At 38.9% G+C, this 14854-nt stretch overlaps 1 protein-coding gene across 4 annotated transcripts in view; it reads right to left on the bottom strand.

Annotated features, from left to right (window-relative positions):
• Nucleotides 1-14854, bottom strand: part of CDK19 (cyclin dependent kinase 19) — a 182709-nt gene that overhangs the window by 52456 nt on the left and 115399 nt on the right. The window lies entirely within an intron of this gene.

Raw genomic sequence — 14854 nt, forward strand, 5'->3', positions numbered from 1 at the left:
TAGACAAAAGAAGGAAAGATATTTAACAATCCCTAACTTATCCATGCCTAGAGCATGAGACTGAGGTTTTTTTAGAAGAGTTATGAGCATAAGGGAATGACTCTCAAACCCACTGATAAAAATTGGTGTGGAGAAGGTCCTGTAAATAGGGAAAAGAATAGGCCTACACAAAGCAGAAAGCTTCAAGCTGGACTCTGATAATAAGAAGGAAAGATAGACCAGATCAGCAAGTGAAAACTTAGTACCTGGCACATAACAGGCAGTTGCTTGATAAAATATTTAGCAACAATAATGTTAGCTGCTCAAGGTGAAAGCCTTATAAATACACCTGCCTCACGCTGTCCTTAACCAGGGTTCAGACTTAATAGGTAGAAACATACTCAGTTTGATAAATATTTCAAATGCCTTTTAAATGTAAAGCTCTGTGGAAGATACAAAAAGGGAGAGTATATAAATTGTTTTTCTCACACTTAATCCTCCTAACAACACTATGATGCACACAGAAGCTGAGGTTCAGTGTAATAAAAATAACTTGAGCAAAGTTCAACATTAGAAAGAGAAGAGGTTTGGATTAAATAGATCTGCCTGATTCCAAAGTCCATGCTTTTTCCAGTTCAGCTAAAGTCCTTGTCTTCAATTCCTACAATGTGGTAGGGAAGACAGACATACAAATAGATCAATGAGGCAGAGAGAAATAAATCACTTAGCCATCTTAATAACTTTAAGTGAGTAGCGCATATCTTGAATGCTTGTGCTGGAATCATGTCAAAGTCATCTGAACTCCACCTCTGGAACTTTTATAGGCCACTTCCCAGCTGTGTATTTGTTCAGTACTTTCAATGACAGATTTCTCAAGTCTCTCATTTTGCCTCTGTCACTCAGCTCTTTCTCTCCACCTACACCTTGACAACCTTGCTGGAAAGTGCTCCACCAGCTATAACATGGGCAGATTTCCAGATGCGACTCCCTGGGTTCTCCCTCCAAACCATATGCCCTGGAACACAGCTAAGAAATAAAAGTAGGATGGGCTCAGCTGCCCCTAGCAGGCCTTTACTTCTCACAGCCTGCCTAAGGATTCTACCTGTATTTCCTGTTGGATGTAGGTGGGAAAGGAGGAGCTGGAAGAAAAATGACCAGGGAAGATACAACGGTCCTACTCCCTTGCTGAAGGGTAGGGTTGGGGGGTGCAGAATTAGGTGGGTGCTCAGCTATCAGCTACTGTCTCTGCTCCCATGGCCTAAGAAATCTTAAGCAGTCCTGCTTCTGGCTTCAGATGCAAATGTTACACATCATATGTTCCTAATTAATGATGGAATCAGAGAAAGCGGCATTTTGGAGGAATGCAGAGCTATATTCAGACAGTTTCCTGCTTATTGAACGCTTTAATGTGTTTAATGATGACCCCACTTGCCATGGTCAACCTTGCTATTGATGAACTTAGAGAATTTGATTTTATTAAGTGTCTACCCAGAATATATGTTCTCTTTCCTGCTTGAAGGGGAAGGAAAGGTGAAACTCACTTCTGCATCTAAACCAGGCTCTAGAAACACCAAACACTGGCACAGACCCCTGAACCCTGGACCCCACTTGTCTGGGAGAGGGCTCATCACATGTAGCAATATTTAATCAGTACCTCTAAAAAAATTATGTTTTTTGTGACTACAAATTACTGATCCCTCTACAATGAATCTACCTTAAGTCCTATGTTTGAACATTATTTTGAGTAGGTTATACATCTACATAGTTCAAAAATCAAAGTACATAAAAGGGGCTTCCCTGGTGGCACAGTGGTTGAGAGTCCGCCTGCCAACGCGGGGGACACGGGTTCATGTCCTGGTCCGGGAAGATCCCACATGCGGCGGAGCGGCTGGGCCCGTGACTCATGGCCGCTGAGCCTGCGCGTCCGGAGCCTGTGCTCCACAATGGGAGAGGCCACAACAGTGAGAGGCCCGCGTACCGCAAAAAAAAAAAAAAAAAAAGTACATAAAAGGAGATACATTGAGATGTCTCATTATCACTCCTGCCCCCAGTGACCACAGGCCCTCTTGCCTCCTAGAAGTAACAACTTTTATTAGTTACTTGTTAATCTTTCCAGTGTTTGTTTATGCAAATAAAAGCAAATATGAATATTTACACAAAAGAGAGCACCTATTTATTTTTAACTTTATCCTGTAAATCTCTTATTACTAGTACAATATTAGTTTATAGAAATCCTTCTGTTCTTTCTTACAGCTCCATGGTATTTCCAGGTCACTTTTTTTGTGGTAAAATATATATAACATAAAATTTACCATTTTAACTATTTTTAAGTATGCAGTTCAGTGGCATTAAGTACATTCATATTGTTGTGCAAGAACCACCACTGTATCCTTTCTCCAGAATGTTTTCACAAACTGAAACTGTGCCAGTATGTATCTCCCATTCCCAGCCCCTGGTATCTGCTATTCTATTTTCTGTCTCTATGAATTTGACTGTTCCAGGTACCTCACATAAATGGATCGTTCAATATTCGTTCTTTTGTGTCTGGATTTTTTCACTTAACACGTCTTCAAGATTCATCCATGTTGTAGCATGTATCAGAATTGCCTTCCTTTTTAAGGCTAAGTAGTATCTCATCATATGTACACACCACATTTGCTTATTCATTCATCCCTCCCATCATCCCATGGACACCTGGGTTGATTCCACCTTTTGGCTATTATGAATAATGCTGCCTTGAAGACTGATGTACAAATATCTGTTTGAGTCCTTGCTTTCAATTATTTTATATACTCAGAAGGAGAATTGCTGGACCCTATAGTAATTCTATGTTTGATTTTTTTTGAGGAATTACCATTCATTTAGGTTACTTTTATTTATTTTTTTTTTTTTGACGGTACGCGGGCCTCTCACTGTTGTGGCCTCTCCCGTTGTGGAGCACAGGCTCCGGACGCGCAGGCTCAGCAGCCATGGCTCACGGGCCCAGCCGCTCCGCAGCATGTGGGATCCTCCTGGACCGGGGCACGAACCCGTGTTCCCTGCATCGGCAGGCGGACTCTCAACCACTGCGCCACCAGGGAAGCCCTAGGTTACCTTTTAATATGACATACAGGAGGGAAGAGGGTAAAGTTTGCAACTGCATGCATTTACTAGAAAACTTCCCCTTATCCCCAAAATTGCATTATATAGCAACATACACTTTCCATTTCTGCATACTTATTATGCCTTTTCTACCCTACAGGTCTTTTTTTTTTTCGGCCATACCACACAGCATGTGGGATCTTAGTTCCCCAACCGGGAATCAAACCCGTGCCCCCTGCAGTGGAAGTGCAGAGTACTGAGCACTGGACCACCAGGGAATTCCAACCCTTCAAGTCTTTATAAGTCACTAAATATCAATGTGAAGGCAGGCTGAGGCTAATAAATAGTAAACTATGTCTGTTTCGTTCACTCTCCTAATTCATTTTTCACTCTATAGCCAGAGTGGTGTTTCAAAAATACAGAGTTGCAGCCATAAAAAAAAAAGAGGAAACTTTGCCATTTGCAGCAACATGGATGGACCTGGAGGGTATTATTCTAAGTGAAATAGGTCAGACAGAGAAAGACAAATACTGTCTTACATGTGGAATACACTTACATGTGGAATCTAAAAAATACAACAAACTAGTGACCACAACAAAAAAGAAGCAGACTCACAGATATAGAGAACAAACTAATGGTCACCAGTGCAGAGAAGGGGGGAGGGGCAATATAGGGATAGGGGATTAAGAGGTACAAACTATTATGCATAACATAAGCTACAAGGACAGATTGTACAACACAGGGAATCTAGCCAATATTTTATAATAACTATAGAGAACAACCTTTAAAATTGTGAAAGACCAATATTATATGCCTATTGCATATAATATTGTACATCAGCTATACTTCAATTAAACAAAAAGAAATAGATCATCTCTGTCATTAGGGACAGAACTGACGAAGTAAAGCAAGAGATAAGGCAAAGGGCAAATAATAAGAAGGCTTGTAAGCCATGCAGAAGTGTCACCAGTGAGGTTCTTCAATATCACTAGAAACATGCTGGGTACAGTGGGTTAGTGGAGAAGTCAGCTGACATAAAAGGTACCATGCTGTGACTTTCTTCCGTGCATGTCTCATGGTTGGGCCACTGAACGAGTGACTTTGGGGGTGATGGAGTTTAGGATGACTCAGATTTGACTTCCCTGAATCATCTGTACTTGGTATGTATTTATATTAGTAGACTTGATATGTATTTATCTTAGTATACTCGATATGTATTTGTATTAGTATACTTTTATACAGTTTTAACTGTTTACATCCACCTCCTCTAGTAGACCATAGGCTCTTTGAGGACAAAGACAATTTAAAATATATCTCTACAGGGACTAGCACAATGTGTGGCATGTAGAAGGAGCTTTTTTTTTTTTTTTTCTTTGTGGTAGGCGGGCCTCTCACTGTTGTGGTCTCTCCCCTTGCAGAGAACAGGCTCCGGACGCGCAGGCTCAGCGGCCATGGCTCACGGGCCCAGCCGCTCCGCGGCACGTGGGATCTTCCCGGACCGGGACACGAACCCGCGTCCCCTGCATCGGCAGGCGGACTCTCAACCACTGCGCCACCAGGGAAGCCCGAAGGAGCTTTTTAAAGTGATCTCATCCAGTTTGGAGGCTTTAAATGTCACCGGTACGTATCAACTCCCAAATGTTTATTTCTAGCCCACACATATTCCCTGAAGTGCAGCTACGCATGTATATATAACTGCCTCAACATCTCTACTTGAATGGCTAAAAGCCGATACTGAGGTTGTGATCTCCACCTCCCCTGCCCTCTTCCCCAACTGCTCTTGCCCAATCTCAGTTAGGAGCAACTCCATCATTCCAGCTACTCAGGCAAAAAAATCTCATCTACTTTAGCTCAATCCTCAATATCACCTCCTCAAGTCTTCTACAGTCCTTCTATTTAAAATGGTAACCACCCTCTCTGCATCTTTATTTTTCTGCAAAGTACTATCACTATCAAATATACTATAGCTCTATATCCCATATCTATAATTCTAGAGAGCTAAGAAAACCAAAAGCTTTCTAGTACTCAGGTAGGAAAAAAAATTTACACTTCAGTGGGAAAAATGCACTGTCAAAGGCACATCATTTCAGGTTATCTGATTCTGATTCTGTGGAAGCTATTTTACAACTCTGTACATTATAGACAACTGACAATGATGCAGAATAAGTCATGTCTATCTACATGCAAATTCTGTCCTGTCCAGTAGATGTTCATTGACTTCCCTCTCCCATTGTGGGAGATGCTAGTTTTGCCTTAATTTGCACATCATTTTAATATTCCTGATCTATAAATGTGTCTGTCCTGTGGAATCTTCTTTGAATGGGTTATAACATCTACTTGGTTCCTTCATTTAATAAGTTAAATAAAATCTTTAAAATGTGTTCATTTTACATCTGGATCACAGTCATAATTTTACCTATTTTGAAAACTACCCTTTAATACTCATTTTATAGAAGTATCTCATTTGCACTAACATGAAGCAGCTATAGTCTTTAGTCCATTGAGTGTGAATGCTCATACTTTTATTACAAAAGAAATATTAATAGGTTTGGTTACTGCATCAGAATTCCTGCTGGGTGTTAGGTAATACATAATATATATACCACATTATCTTTCTAACAATAATTTACTTTATGTTGTTTATTGTCTGTTTCTCTCCATTAACATATAAACTCCATGAAGGCAAAGTTTCCACTGGTTTTATATCCCCAGTGCTTAAAATGGTACCTAGCACACAGTAAGTACTCAGTAAATATTTGTCAAAAGAATTAAATCTACTGAACTTACCTGGTTCTTACAAAATCAACCAGTAAATAGCTTGGAATATTATAAAACGTTGCTATCTTTTCAAAAGGTGTTTTGAGAGATTTTGGTTTTAATAAATTAAATAGACTGTGTCTAAAGTAGTTCTTCTAGGGACTCTAACTTTCCACAAGCTCCACTAACTTTAGGCTTAAAAAGGAATTTTTCTCTCAACTAGCACCCACTCTAGCAAAAGTATGAGTGCTGGCTTGATGTAAAGAGCAGAAACATAGCTCTTAATAGCTCAGGGTGAGATATTTAACCTGGTACAGAACCAGAAGAGCCAAGGGGTACTATGAGGGTGTTCCTTGAAAGGACTGTGAATGCAATAAATGCTACAAAATCCTGAGGAAAATGATACATAGGAACAGAGAACAAAGGGAGACACACTGAGGAACTAAAGCACAGATTAATCAAATCACTGTTTACTTTCAAGGCTAGCAAAAATAAATATGCTAGGCCCTAGACAAATGCCACATGAACATGTACCTCTTAATCCCCTATCCCTACATTGCCCCTCCCCCCTTCTCTGCACTGGTGACCATTAGTTTGTTCTCTGTCTCTATGTACTGAAACAAATAAAAAAGGAAATTTCTCTACTGCTATTTACTAAAAAACAAATGAGCAAAAATAGTAAACAACACAAATGGCCAATAGTCAGAAAACTGATAATTATGGTATATCCACATATCACAGTATCAAATATATATGCCAAGAGTTTTTAAATACATGAGAAAAGACTTTTGCTCTAATGCTATAATAAAAGGCCATGTGGTGATTGGTTTGTAATGTACAGAAATATTGATTTACTATGTTGTACACCTGGAACAAAGATAGTATTGTAGGTCAATTATACTTCAATTTTTAAAAATCAGAGAAAGGGGAAAAATGTATTTTTTTTCCCTAGCCAGGCACACTGGTACAGAATTTCCCATTTATTTGCCTTCATCAGATTTAAATTTCATCTTTTATTTTGGAGGAAGGTGATGGGGATCAGAATATGCCACTCCAAAATATGACACTTTGGCATAAGAATGATTTTGAGCTGAAGGCATGTGAGATTCAACAGATGCAGGAAGGAGCCTTCCTGCAGCTTCCCTTATCTGACTAAAAGTAGAAACTCTAAGAATTGAGGACTGCCATAAATCCCCTCTCCCAGGGAAGTTTTATGACCATGAAGAAGACAGAAAGTCAGCATTGCACTGGACCAGCACAAACAAGCCATGCTAAGATAGCCCTTATCTTCCATTGGTTTCCCCTATACATGTACCTTCCCACAGTTTGCAGCCCCTAGAAGTCTAAAAACCCTTTCCTTTGTCTTGTAATGTCTCTGAAATTTATTGCTCTTTGTTAAAAATGAATCAGGTCTCAGGCCTACCCATTTCTTGGCATCTTCATTTCTTTTCTAGGAAAGCCCCTGCGTCACACAAAACTTAACATCAAATAAAATTTGTATGCTTTTCTCTTGTTAAAAACTAATCAAAATAAATAAAGGCTACAAAATATAAAATATGTTTATAAACCAGGAAATATACCAAAAGGTCAATGTAGTTATCTCTGGGTGGTGGGATTATGTGTGATTTTTCTTTCTTCCTATTTTTCTACTTTACAAGTTTTCTAAGTGAGCGTTACTCTTATAATGTACACATACACGTGAGGACGCACACACGCATGCACACACACAGAGAAAAGATAGCTCTTTCTCTCCAGAAATCTACCTGCTAAGGTATCAATACTATCATGCTAGCTAAGCTTCTTACACAGTTGATCTGAGAAGGGATAAAAGAAAGGAGACGATCGGGGCTTCCCTGGTGGTGCGGTGGTTGAGAGTCCACCTGCTGATGCAGGGGACACGGGGACACGGGTTCGTGCCCCGGTCCGGGAGGATCCCACATGCCGCGGAGCGGGTGGGCCCGTGAGCCATGGCCGCTGAGTCTGCGCGTCCGGAGCCCGTGCTCCACAACGGGAGAGGCCACAGCGGTGAGAGGCCCGCGTATCGCAAAAAAAAAAAAAAAAAAAAGAGATGATCATGCTTGTACTTTCCTGAATTCTTGGCAAAATCAGATTTTACCAATGGAGTTTAATCTCGTCACACAAATACCTGTTCAACATGACATCATGCAACTACAAATATGCTTTAATCACATAAAGAGCACTTAAGTATAGCATGATTTTCCTGTGAAAATCCCACACTAAGTGATAACATCCCCTGTGCAAAACACTTACAGAGTCCTAACGTGATCCAAAAGGAGCCTAATGAAGAATGTGCAGTGGGCATGCCAAGACTTTTATCTGATCCTCCTTCTAGGGCATCTACGTGACTATAAAAAGTGTCTACTCTTCACTATCCTAAACATAAAACAATCTAAAGCTATAATCCTAAACTTTTTTCTCTAAAGCACTATGTAGGATCCTGACTCCATTGAGCCTTGTGCTAGACTAACATTTACAGAATCCATTTGTATTTTTATCCACACATCTTTCTTCCTGTTTCATCCATACTTTCTGTTCTCCAAGTCTCTGATGCCCCCAGGGCTTCCAGATTTTTCTTTTTCAGGGTATCTAATTGGAAAGGGTCCTCTTATACTTCAATAACTCACTTATCTCAAAGTAAATCCAATTTTTTATTCTTATTTGATCTGTTCTAAGTAACGGTATGATTCATTTGACCATTGATCTTTATTTTTAGAAAACTTTATTTTAGAGACTTCCCTGGGGGCGCAGTGGTTAAGAATCTGCCTGCCAACGCAGGGGACACAGGTTGGATCCCTGGTCCAGGAAGATCCCACATGCCCCGGGGCAACTAAGCCCATGTGCCACAACTACTGAGGCCCACGTGGAGACCATGTGCCACAACTGCTGAGGCCCGCGTGCCTAGAGCCCGTGCTCCGCAACAAGAGAAGCCACTGCAATGAGAAGCCCGCGCGCAGCAACGAAGACCCAACACAGCCAAAAAATAAATAAATAAATAAATAAATTTTTTAAATAAAAGAAAACTTTATTTTAGAAAACACTCATGGAGTGTATCTTTTTTTAAAAATGTGTAACCCTCCCCTCTCTGCAGAAAAAAAATGACGATAAATGAGGAAACGTACTTTATGGCAAATAGGAGATTCACCTAACTTCAAAATGCCCCAGCATTCCTAAACTGAAATTTTAAAACTTACATTTTGAAACCTGACACTTTCACACCTGTGACAACCTTTTTGGAAGGACTTTACAAGCACGCAGATACATTATAACCTTCCAGCAGGTGGCACTCATATGCTGAAGAGGGGTCTATAAAACAGTAAACCAGCCCCAGTTCAAGGTGGCCCTAAATTTTCTGCTTTATTTTACTCTAGTGACACTGCTTAAGTACCAGTCAGAAGCTTCAGGGAGGTCAATGTTCCCCATCGCCACCCGACAGAAGTAATAGTGAAGTAGCAGGTATAATGCAAAAAGTACAGATTTTAGAATTCAGAGACCTGAGTTTAAGCCCTGACCCAGCTGTATGACATAAAGCAAGTTGCTTAACCCCTCTAAGCGTTATGGAGGAATAAAAATATCTACTGACAAACATACAGTTTCTGTAAGGATTAAAAAATGTACATTAACTACATAACACAATGCTTAGAAAATATTAAATACCTGACAGATTATAGTTATTACTCTTATACCTACCACTATTGGCAAGAATGTTATGAGGACTAAATGAGAAAACAGATGTAGAATGCCTGGCATGCTACAAGTTCTTGACAAACAATAGCTGTTACTTATGCTGTACATAAGTGAGAAAGGTTAAGCACTCCAGGCAGTCAGAGATACTTGTTTGAGAGATGCTGCAATGGGAAATGCCACCTCATCTCCTTCCCAAAGTGCCTAAAACGCTCCTCTAGTAGATTCTATAATAATAGTATAGCTATAGAAAAGTTATTTCGCTTTCCATTTGCAACAAACAATCTAGTTTCCTCTTCTCTGACTTCAAGTACTACATGTACTTGGTCTGAGAAAGATATTTGAATCCAAGTGCAGTCTGTAAGAAATTAGAAGTTTACATCCCCTTGACTACAAGAGCATATATGTTCTTTTAAAATATGAGTATTTAATCTTTCATGTAACATTCCATATGAGAAAATTAGATACACTTCTTGGATACAGGAAACTGGTTGAATAAATTAAGGTGCATCCCTGCAGTAGAATATTATATAGCCATTAAAAAGAATGCAGTAAGAATAAGATAGACCTGTATTTTTGGTTTGGAATGATTAGTAAGATACAATACTAAGTGATAAAGATGGAACAGAATATATAGCATCCCTTGGTATTTTTAAAAGATATACATACATGCTGGTATATGCTTAAAAAGCACTGCTAAGGCCAGAAGTCAGCTACAGTAGTTACTTTTCAATGGCACTCTACGTATATAAACTTTAAATATATTTTTTAAAAAACAGATACAAATCAAAATAAAGAGTTTACAAAGTAAAACCTAAATTACCTGGAATTCTCAGGGGCATTCTGATTCATTGAGGGGTAATCAGAAAATCTTTTCTTGCTTCAATGATCCTTGCTAAAAACCTTCTCTACCTTCACAATTATCAAAACTAAATTTATCTTTGACTTCAGGCATATTTTTAGTGTTTTGGGGCTTCAGTAAATATGAACTCCTAAAAAATGTTTACGTCCTCATTTATCCTTTTTTCTCCTTGAATTAAAATGAGGAAAAGAAACTAACTTAAAACTCCTTAGATCCTGCCTTAAAAAGAAAAAAAGTATTTTCTTATTCCCCTCTGTCTCTAGTCCTCTTTTCCTTCTCCTCTATTCTGCAGTCTCTTTTGATGCCTTACCCATGTGTCTGAGGTTTAGCTACTACTTCTATTGAGAATCTCAAACCTCAATCTTTACCCCTAATCTCACCCCTAAACTCTGATATCAGTTTCCAACTGTGCATTCTATACATCCATATGGAGATCCCACTGTACCTCAAAACCCACAGATCCAAAACTGAACATCACTTGCCCACCTCCACCCAAGAATAGTGGGTCCACTATTCTTGCAATCACACCAATATGTCCCAATCACCAAGGCAAATTTGAAACCTTAAAACAATCAGTGTTCAGTTACTGAAGAAGTGCTAATATACTCCACCTTTTAAATATCACTCATGAATTCTCACCTTGACAGTTAAAATAAACCTTTAACTGGTATTTATAATGTGCTCTTGTCTCTGCCTGGAAACATCTTCCCTATCCTCTTCACCTGATTAACGCCTACTTGCTTTTTAGAAAGGACTAATTTATCACTGCCTCTAAAAAGCCTTCCCTGAAACTCCTAGTCCAAGTGGGTGCCTCTCTCCTGTGTTTCCTTCCATTCTGTATTTCTCTTAACATGCCACTAATTAAATAAAATTATAATGTAGTTTAATTAGCTATCTCCCCTAATAGATTGTAAGGTTCTAGAATGCAGGAACTATGTCTTCCATCTCTACATTTCCATTGTCTACAAGCCTGACACAGGGTTGGTATTCAACAAATGCTGGCTGAATTAATGAGTGATGATCTATCGCCTATCTTTTCATGCATTGACATGCATATCGCCTACATCTCATGCACTGACATCAAGATATCTTCTTAAAATGAAAAGTCTAATAATTCTCCCATCCTAAAATCTTAAATGGCTTCAAAGGTAAAACTCCAAAATAAAACATTCAAAACTATCCACTCCAAAGGCTAAATCTATTTTTCCTACAAATAATTTATTGGGGGGGGGGGAGAGACTGAGATTCAAGATGAAACTTCACTGTAAAGATTTTAACCAGGAATGAAGCAGGTAGACAATATCCAACTTAAGGACCAGTGAGCTTTGCCCTGATAAAGGGAATGTCATAAATGGCATAAGTTGTGGCCTTCACCTTTGGGATACTCCCTTTACAATCATCATGAATGGGCTCCCAAGGTCTCCACTGCACAGAATTCTACCCATTACCTACTGTCTCTTGTAAAGCCTTGCCCTGGGACATGGGGATGAGGCAGAAACATGATGGAAAATACCCATCAGGTAGCAATGACTTTAAAAAGTCAAAATTCATTAATAAACACTTAAGTGCCCAGCAAATTTCAGGCACAGGGAGCCTCGGGGAGTTTATGGCCTAACAGAGACCAAAGAGAAGGCAGATAAAGCAAATACTTCTAAAACTATAATTATGATGAGGCTATTAAGAAAAATACAGAATACGCATATACAGCAGACATAACCTAGTCTGGAAAGTCAGAGAAGGTATTCCTAATGAAGTATGCTTGTTGGAAAGAGGGAACTGAGAATTACAGAGACTCAACCAGCAAGAAAAGTGTACTAGCAGATATTCTCATCATGTCATGAATATACCGAATCTAAGAACTCCTTCATTACTCATCTTCTAGGGGTAAATATTAAAAGAAATCCCTACTTTATTCTAAATTTGCTATGGCAGACTTCTATCATATGTAATAGAGCATAGCTCTCTTCTTTCCAGATGAATATTTATAATAGCACAGGACCTGGCACAAAGTAGGCACTCAGCAAGTTTTCTTGAATAAGAAAATGAAAGCAATGGTACATGAATTGGTTTTCAAACACGTTGGTTAGATGACATTTATCCCACATTGAGAGAATATTGTTTTCAAAACTGCCATTATCAACAAGAAACTGACAAACAAAATTAAATAAGAATGTTCAAAAAAGTTAATGTCTGAAAAATAATTTGAAATTGGTAATTAATTAATTCAGCAAAATAATGCAGTAGTAGTTTTATCTTAGATGCCCATAATAAAGCTTATTTTTATCTCAGTGCACTCTCAAGCTATCTGGTTTTACATCTAACCTGTATCTTTATAACTTGGGGTGGCCAAAAAGTTCGTTCGGGCTTTCCGTTAAGATGTTATGGAAAAACCGGAATGGACTTTTTGGCCAACCCAGTACATTTCTAAAATGTACAGTTTACCTTTTCTTTGGTAAAAACAGGCAGCCAAGTAGCCCTGGAATTCATCTCTTCTCCCACAGCCCCGCAATTCCTAGACAGTGCTGGCTGAGGATGTATAGGGAGAGGGAAAGGCTTTTGCTTTCTGAAGGAACTTGTCTAATGTGTGTTAGATGTTCCACTTTTCAGAATGACTGGCGTTATCAATGGTCTGACAACCTACCCCAGATGCTACAACAAAATGTACTAACATTTACAATTTATAGCTAAGGGTTTTAATTAAGTATTAATGGCTAAATTATCAGTACCAATAATCCAATGTATTTCATATCACTGTGCTTCTAGAGAAGATAAATGCAGTGAAGTCAAGGCTCAAATAAATTAATCATTTATAGTTCCTGAAGACCTCACGGGAATTTTAACAGTAGTAATAAGGAAAGCTACTAAATGATCTAACCAAAATATAATCCAGGAAATGTCTACTGTATTGTTTCCATTAAATAGAAAATCTACTTCCTTCCTACTCTGCTAAGAAATCTTTATATGTATTATGAGAAAACACAGAGGTGGATGAGTTTCCACAATGAAATAAATTACTTCTTTTCTTTCTTTTAAAATTATTTCTTTTATTGTTTTCTTTTAAACATCTACTAGATTTAATCAATAAATTCTATTTCTACTGAGTGTTAACTTTAAGTTTTTTAAAATAACTACAATGTGACATATGTGGTTTTTATGAATATATGTTAAACACTGATTAGGAAAAAACTAGAAATCACTATAATAATTAAAATAGTTCACAATACTATAACTTTCCATAATTTTGTGTTTAGTAGAGCACATATGCAAAAAGGACAACATTAAAGCAAGCTTTCTGTCAATGATTTTGGAGGTTTGAAATTTAATGTCTACTCAAGGCTGTTTGCAATGTACATGTAAAATGTCAAATCTCACTAGACTGTCCTCTTTGAAATGTTCTTCTCCAACAGAATTTCTGATCACACTCTTTGATAAACTTAAAACAAACATCCACTCTGGAGAAAGCTCCTTTTAAATAAAATCCACAGGGAAAAGGTGGATTAATTTGACTACAAAACCATCTTGCACAGAAAATAATTCTAAACAAAGGCTAACAACAAACTTGGAGAATGTCACCAAATTGTAAGACATTAGAGGGAATGTGCTTGATTTATAGAGCTTATAAAGAATCATTAAGAAATAAAGAAAAACACTTCAACAGTGGGTAGGAAATACAAATAGACATTTCAAAAATATATATAAATTTAGATAGTAAAAAATTATATGAAAATATGCCTACCTCACTTAAGAATACAAATTGAAGCAATGGAGACATATTTTTCATCTATCAGACTGGCGAATTTTTTATTATTTTTTTTTTGTGGTACGCGGGCCTCTCACTGTTGTGGCCTCTCCCACTGCGGAGCGCAGGCTCCGGACGCGCAGGCTCAGCGGCCATGGCTCACGGGCCCAGCCGCTCTGCGGCATGTGGGATCTTCCCGGACCGGGGCACGAACCCGTGTCCCCTGCATCGGCAGGCGGATTCTCAACCACTGCGCCACGAGGGAAGCCCAGACTGGGGGATTTTTTAAAAGCTTAATAGTATCTAAGTGGTATCAACAGGAAACTGATTGACTAAATTAAGGTCTATCCCTACAGAATATTAAATAGCCATTAAAAAGAATGCAGTAAGAATAAGATAGATCTGTATTTTTGGTGATATTACGTGATAAAGATGGAACAGAATGTAGCATCCCTTGGTGTTTTTAAAAGATATACATGTGCCAGCATATGCATAAAAAGCATTAGTAAGGCCAGTAGAAGTCATCTATAGTAGATACTTTTGGGCTTCCCCGGTGGCGCAGCAGTTGAGAGTACGCCTGCCGATGCAGGGGACGCGGGTTCGTGCCCGGGTCCGGGAAGATCCCACTTGCCGCGGAGCGGCTGGGCCCGTGAGCCGTGGCCGCTGAGCCTGCGCATCCGGAGCCTGCGCTCCGCAACGGGAGAGGCCACAACGGTGAGAGGCCCGCGTACCAC

This window comes from Kogia breviceps, chromosome 13 (assembly GCF_026419965.1).
Source record: "Kogia breviceps isolate mKogBre1 chromosome 13, mKogBre1 haplotype 1, whole genome shotgun sequence".
Lineage (NCBI taxonomy): Eukaryota > Metazoa > Chordata > Mammalia > Artiodactyla > Physeteridae > Kogia > Kogia breviceps.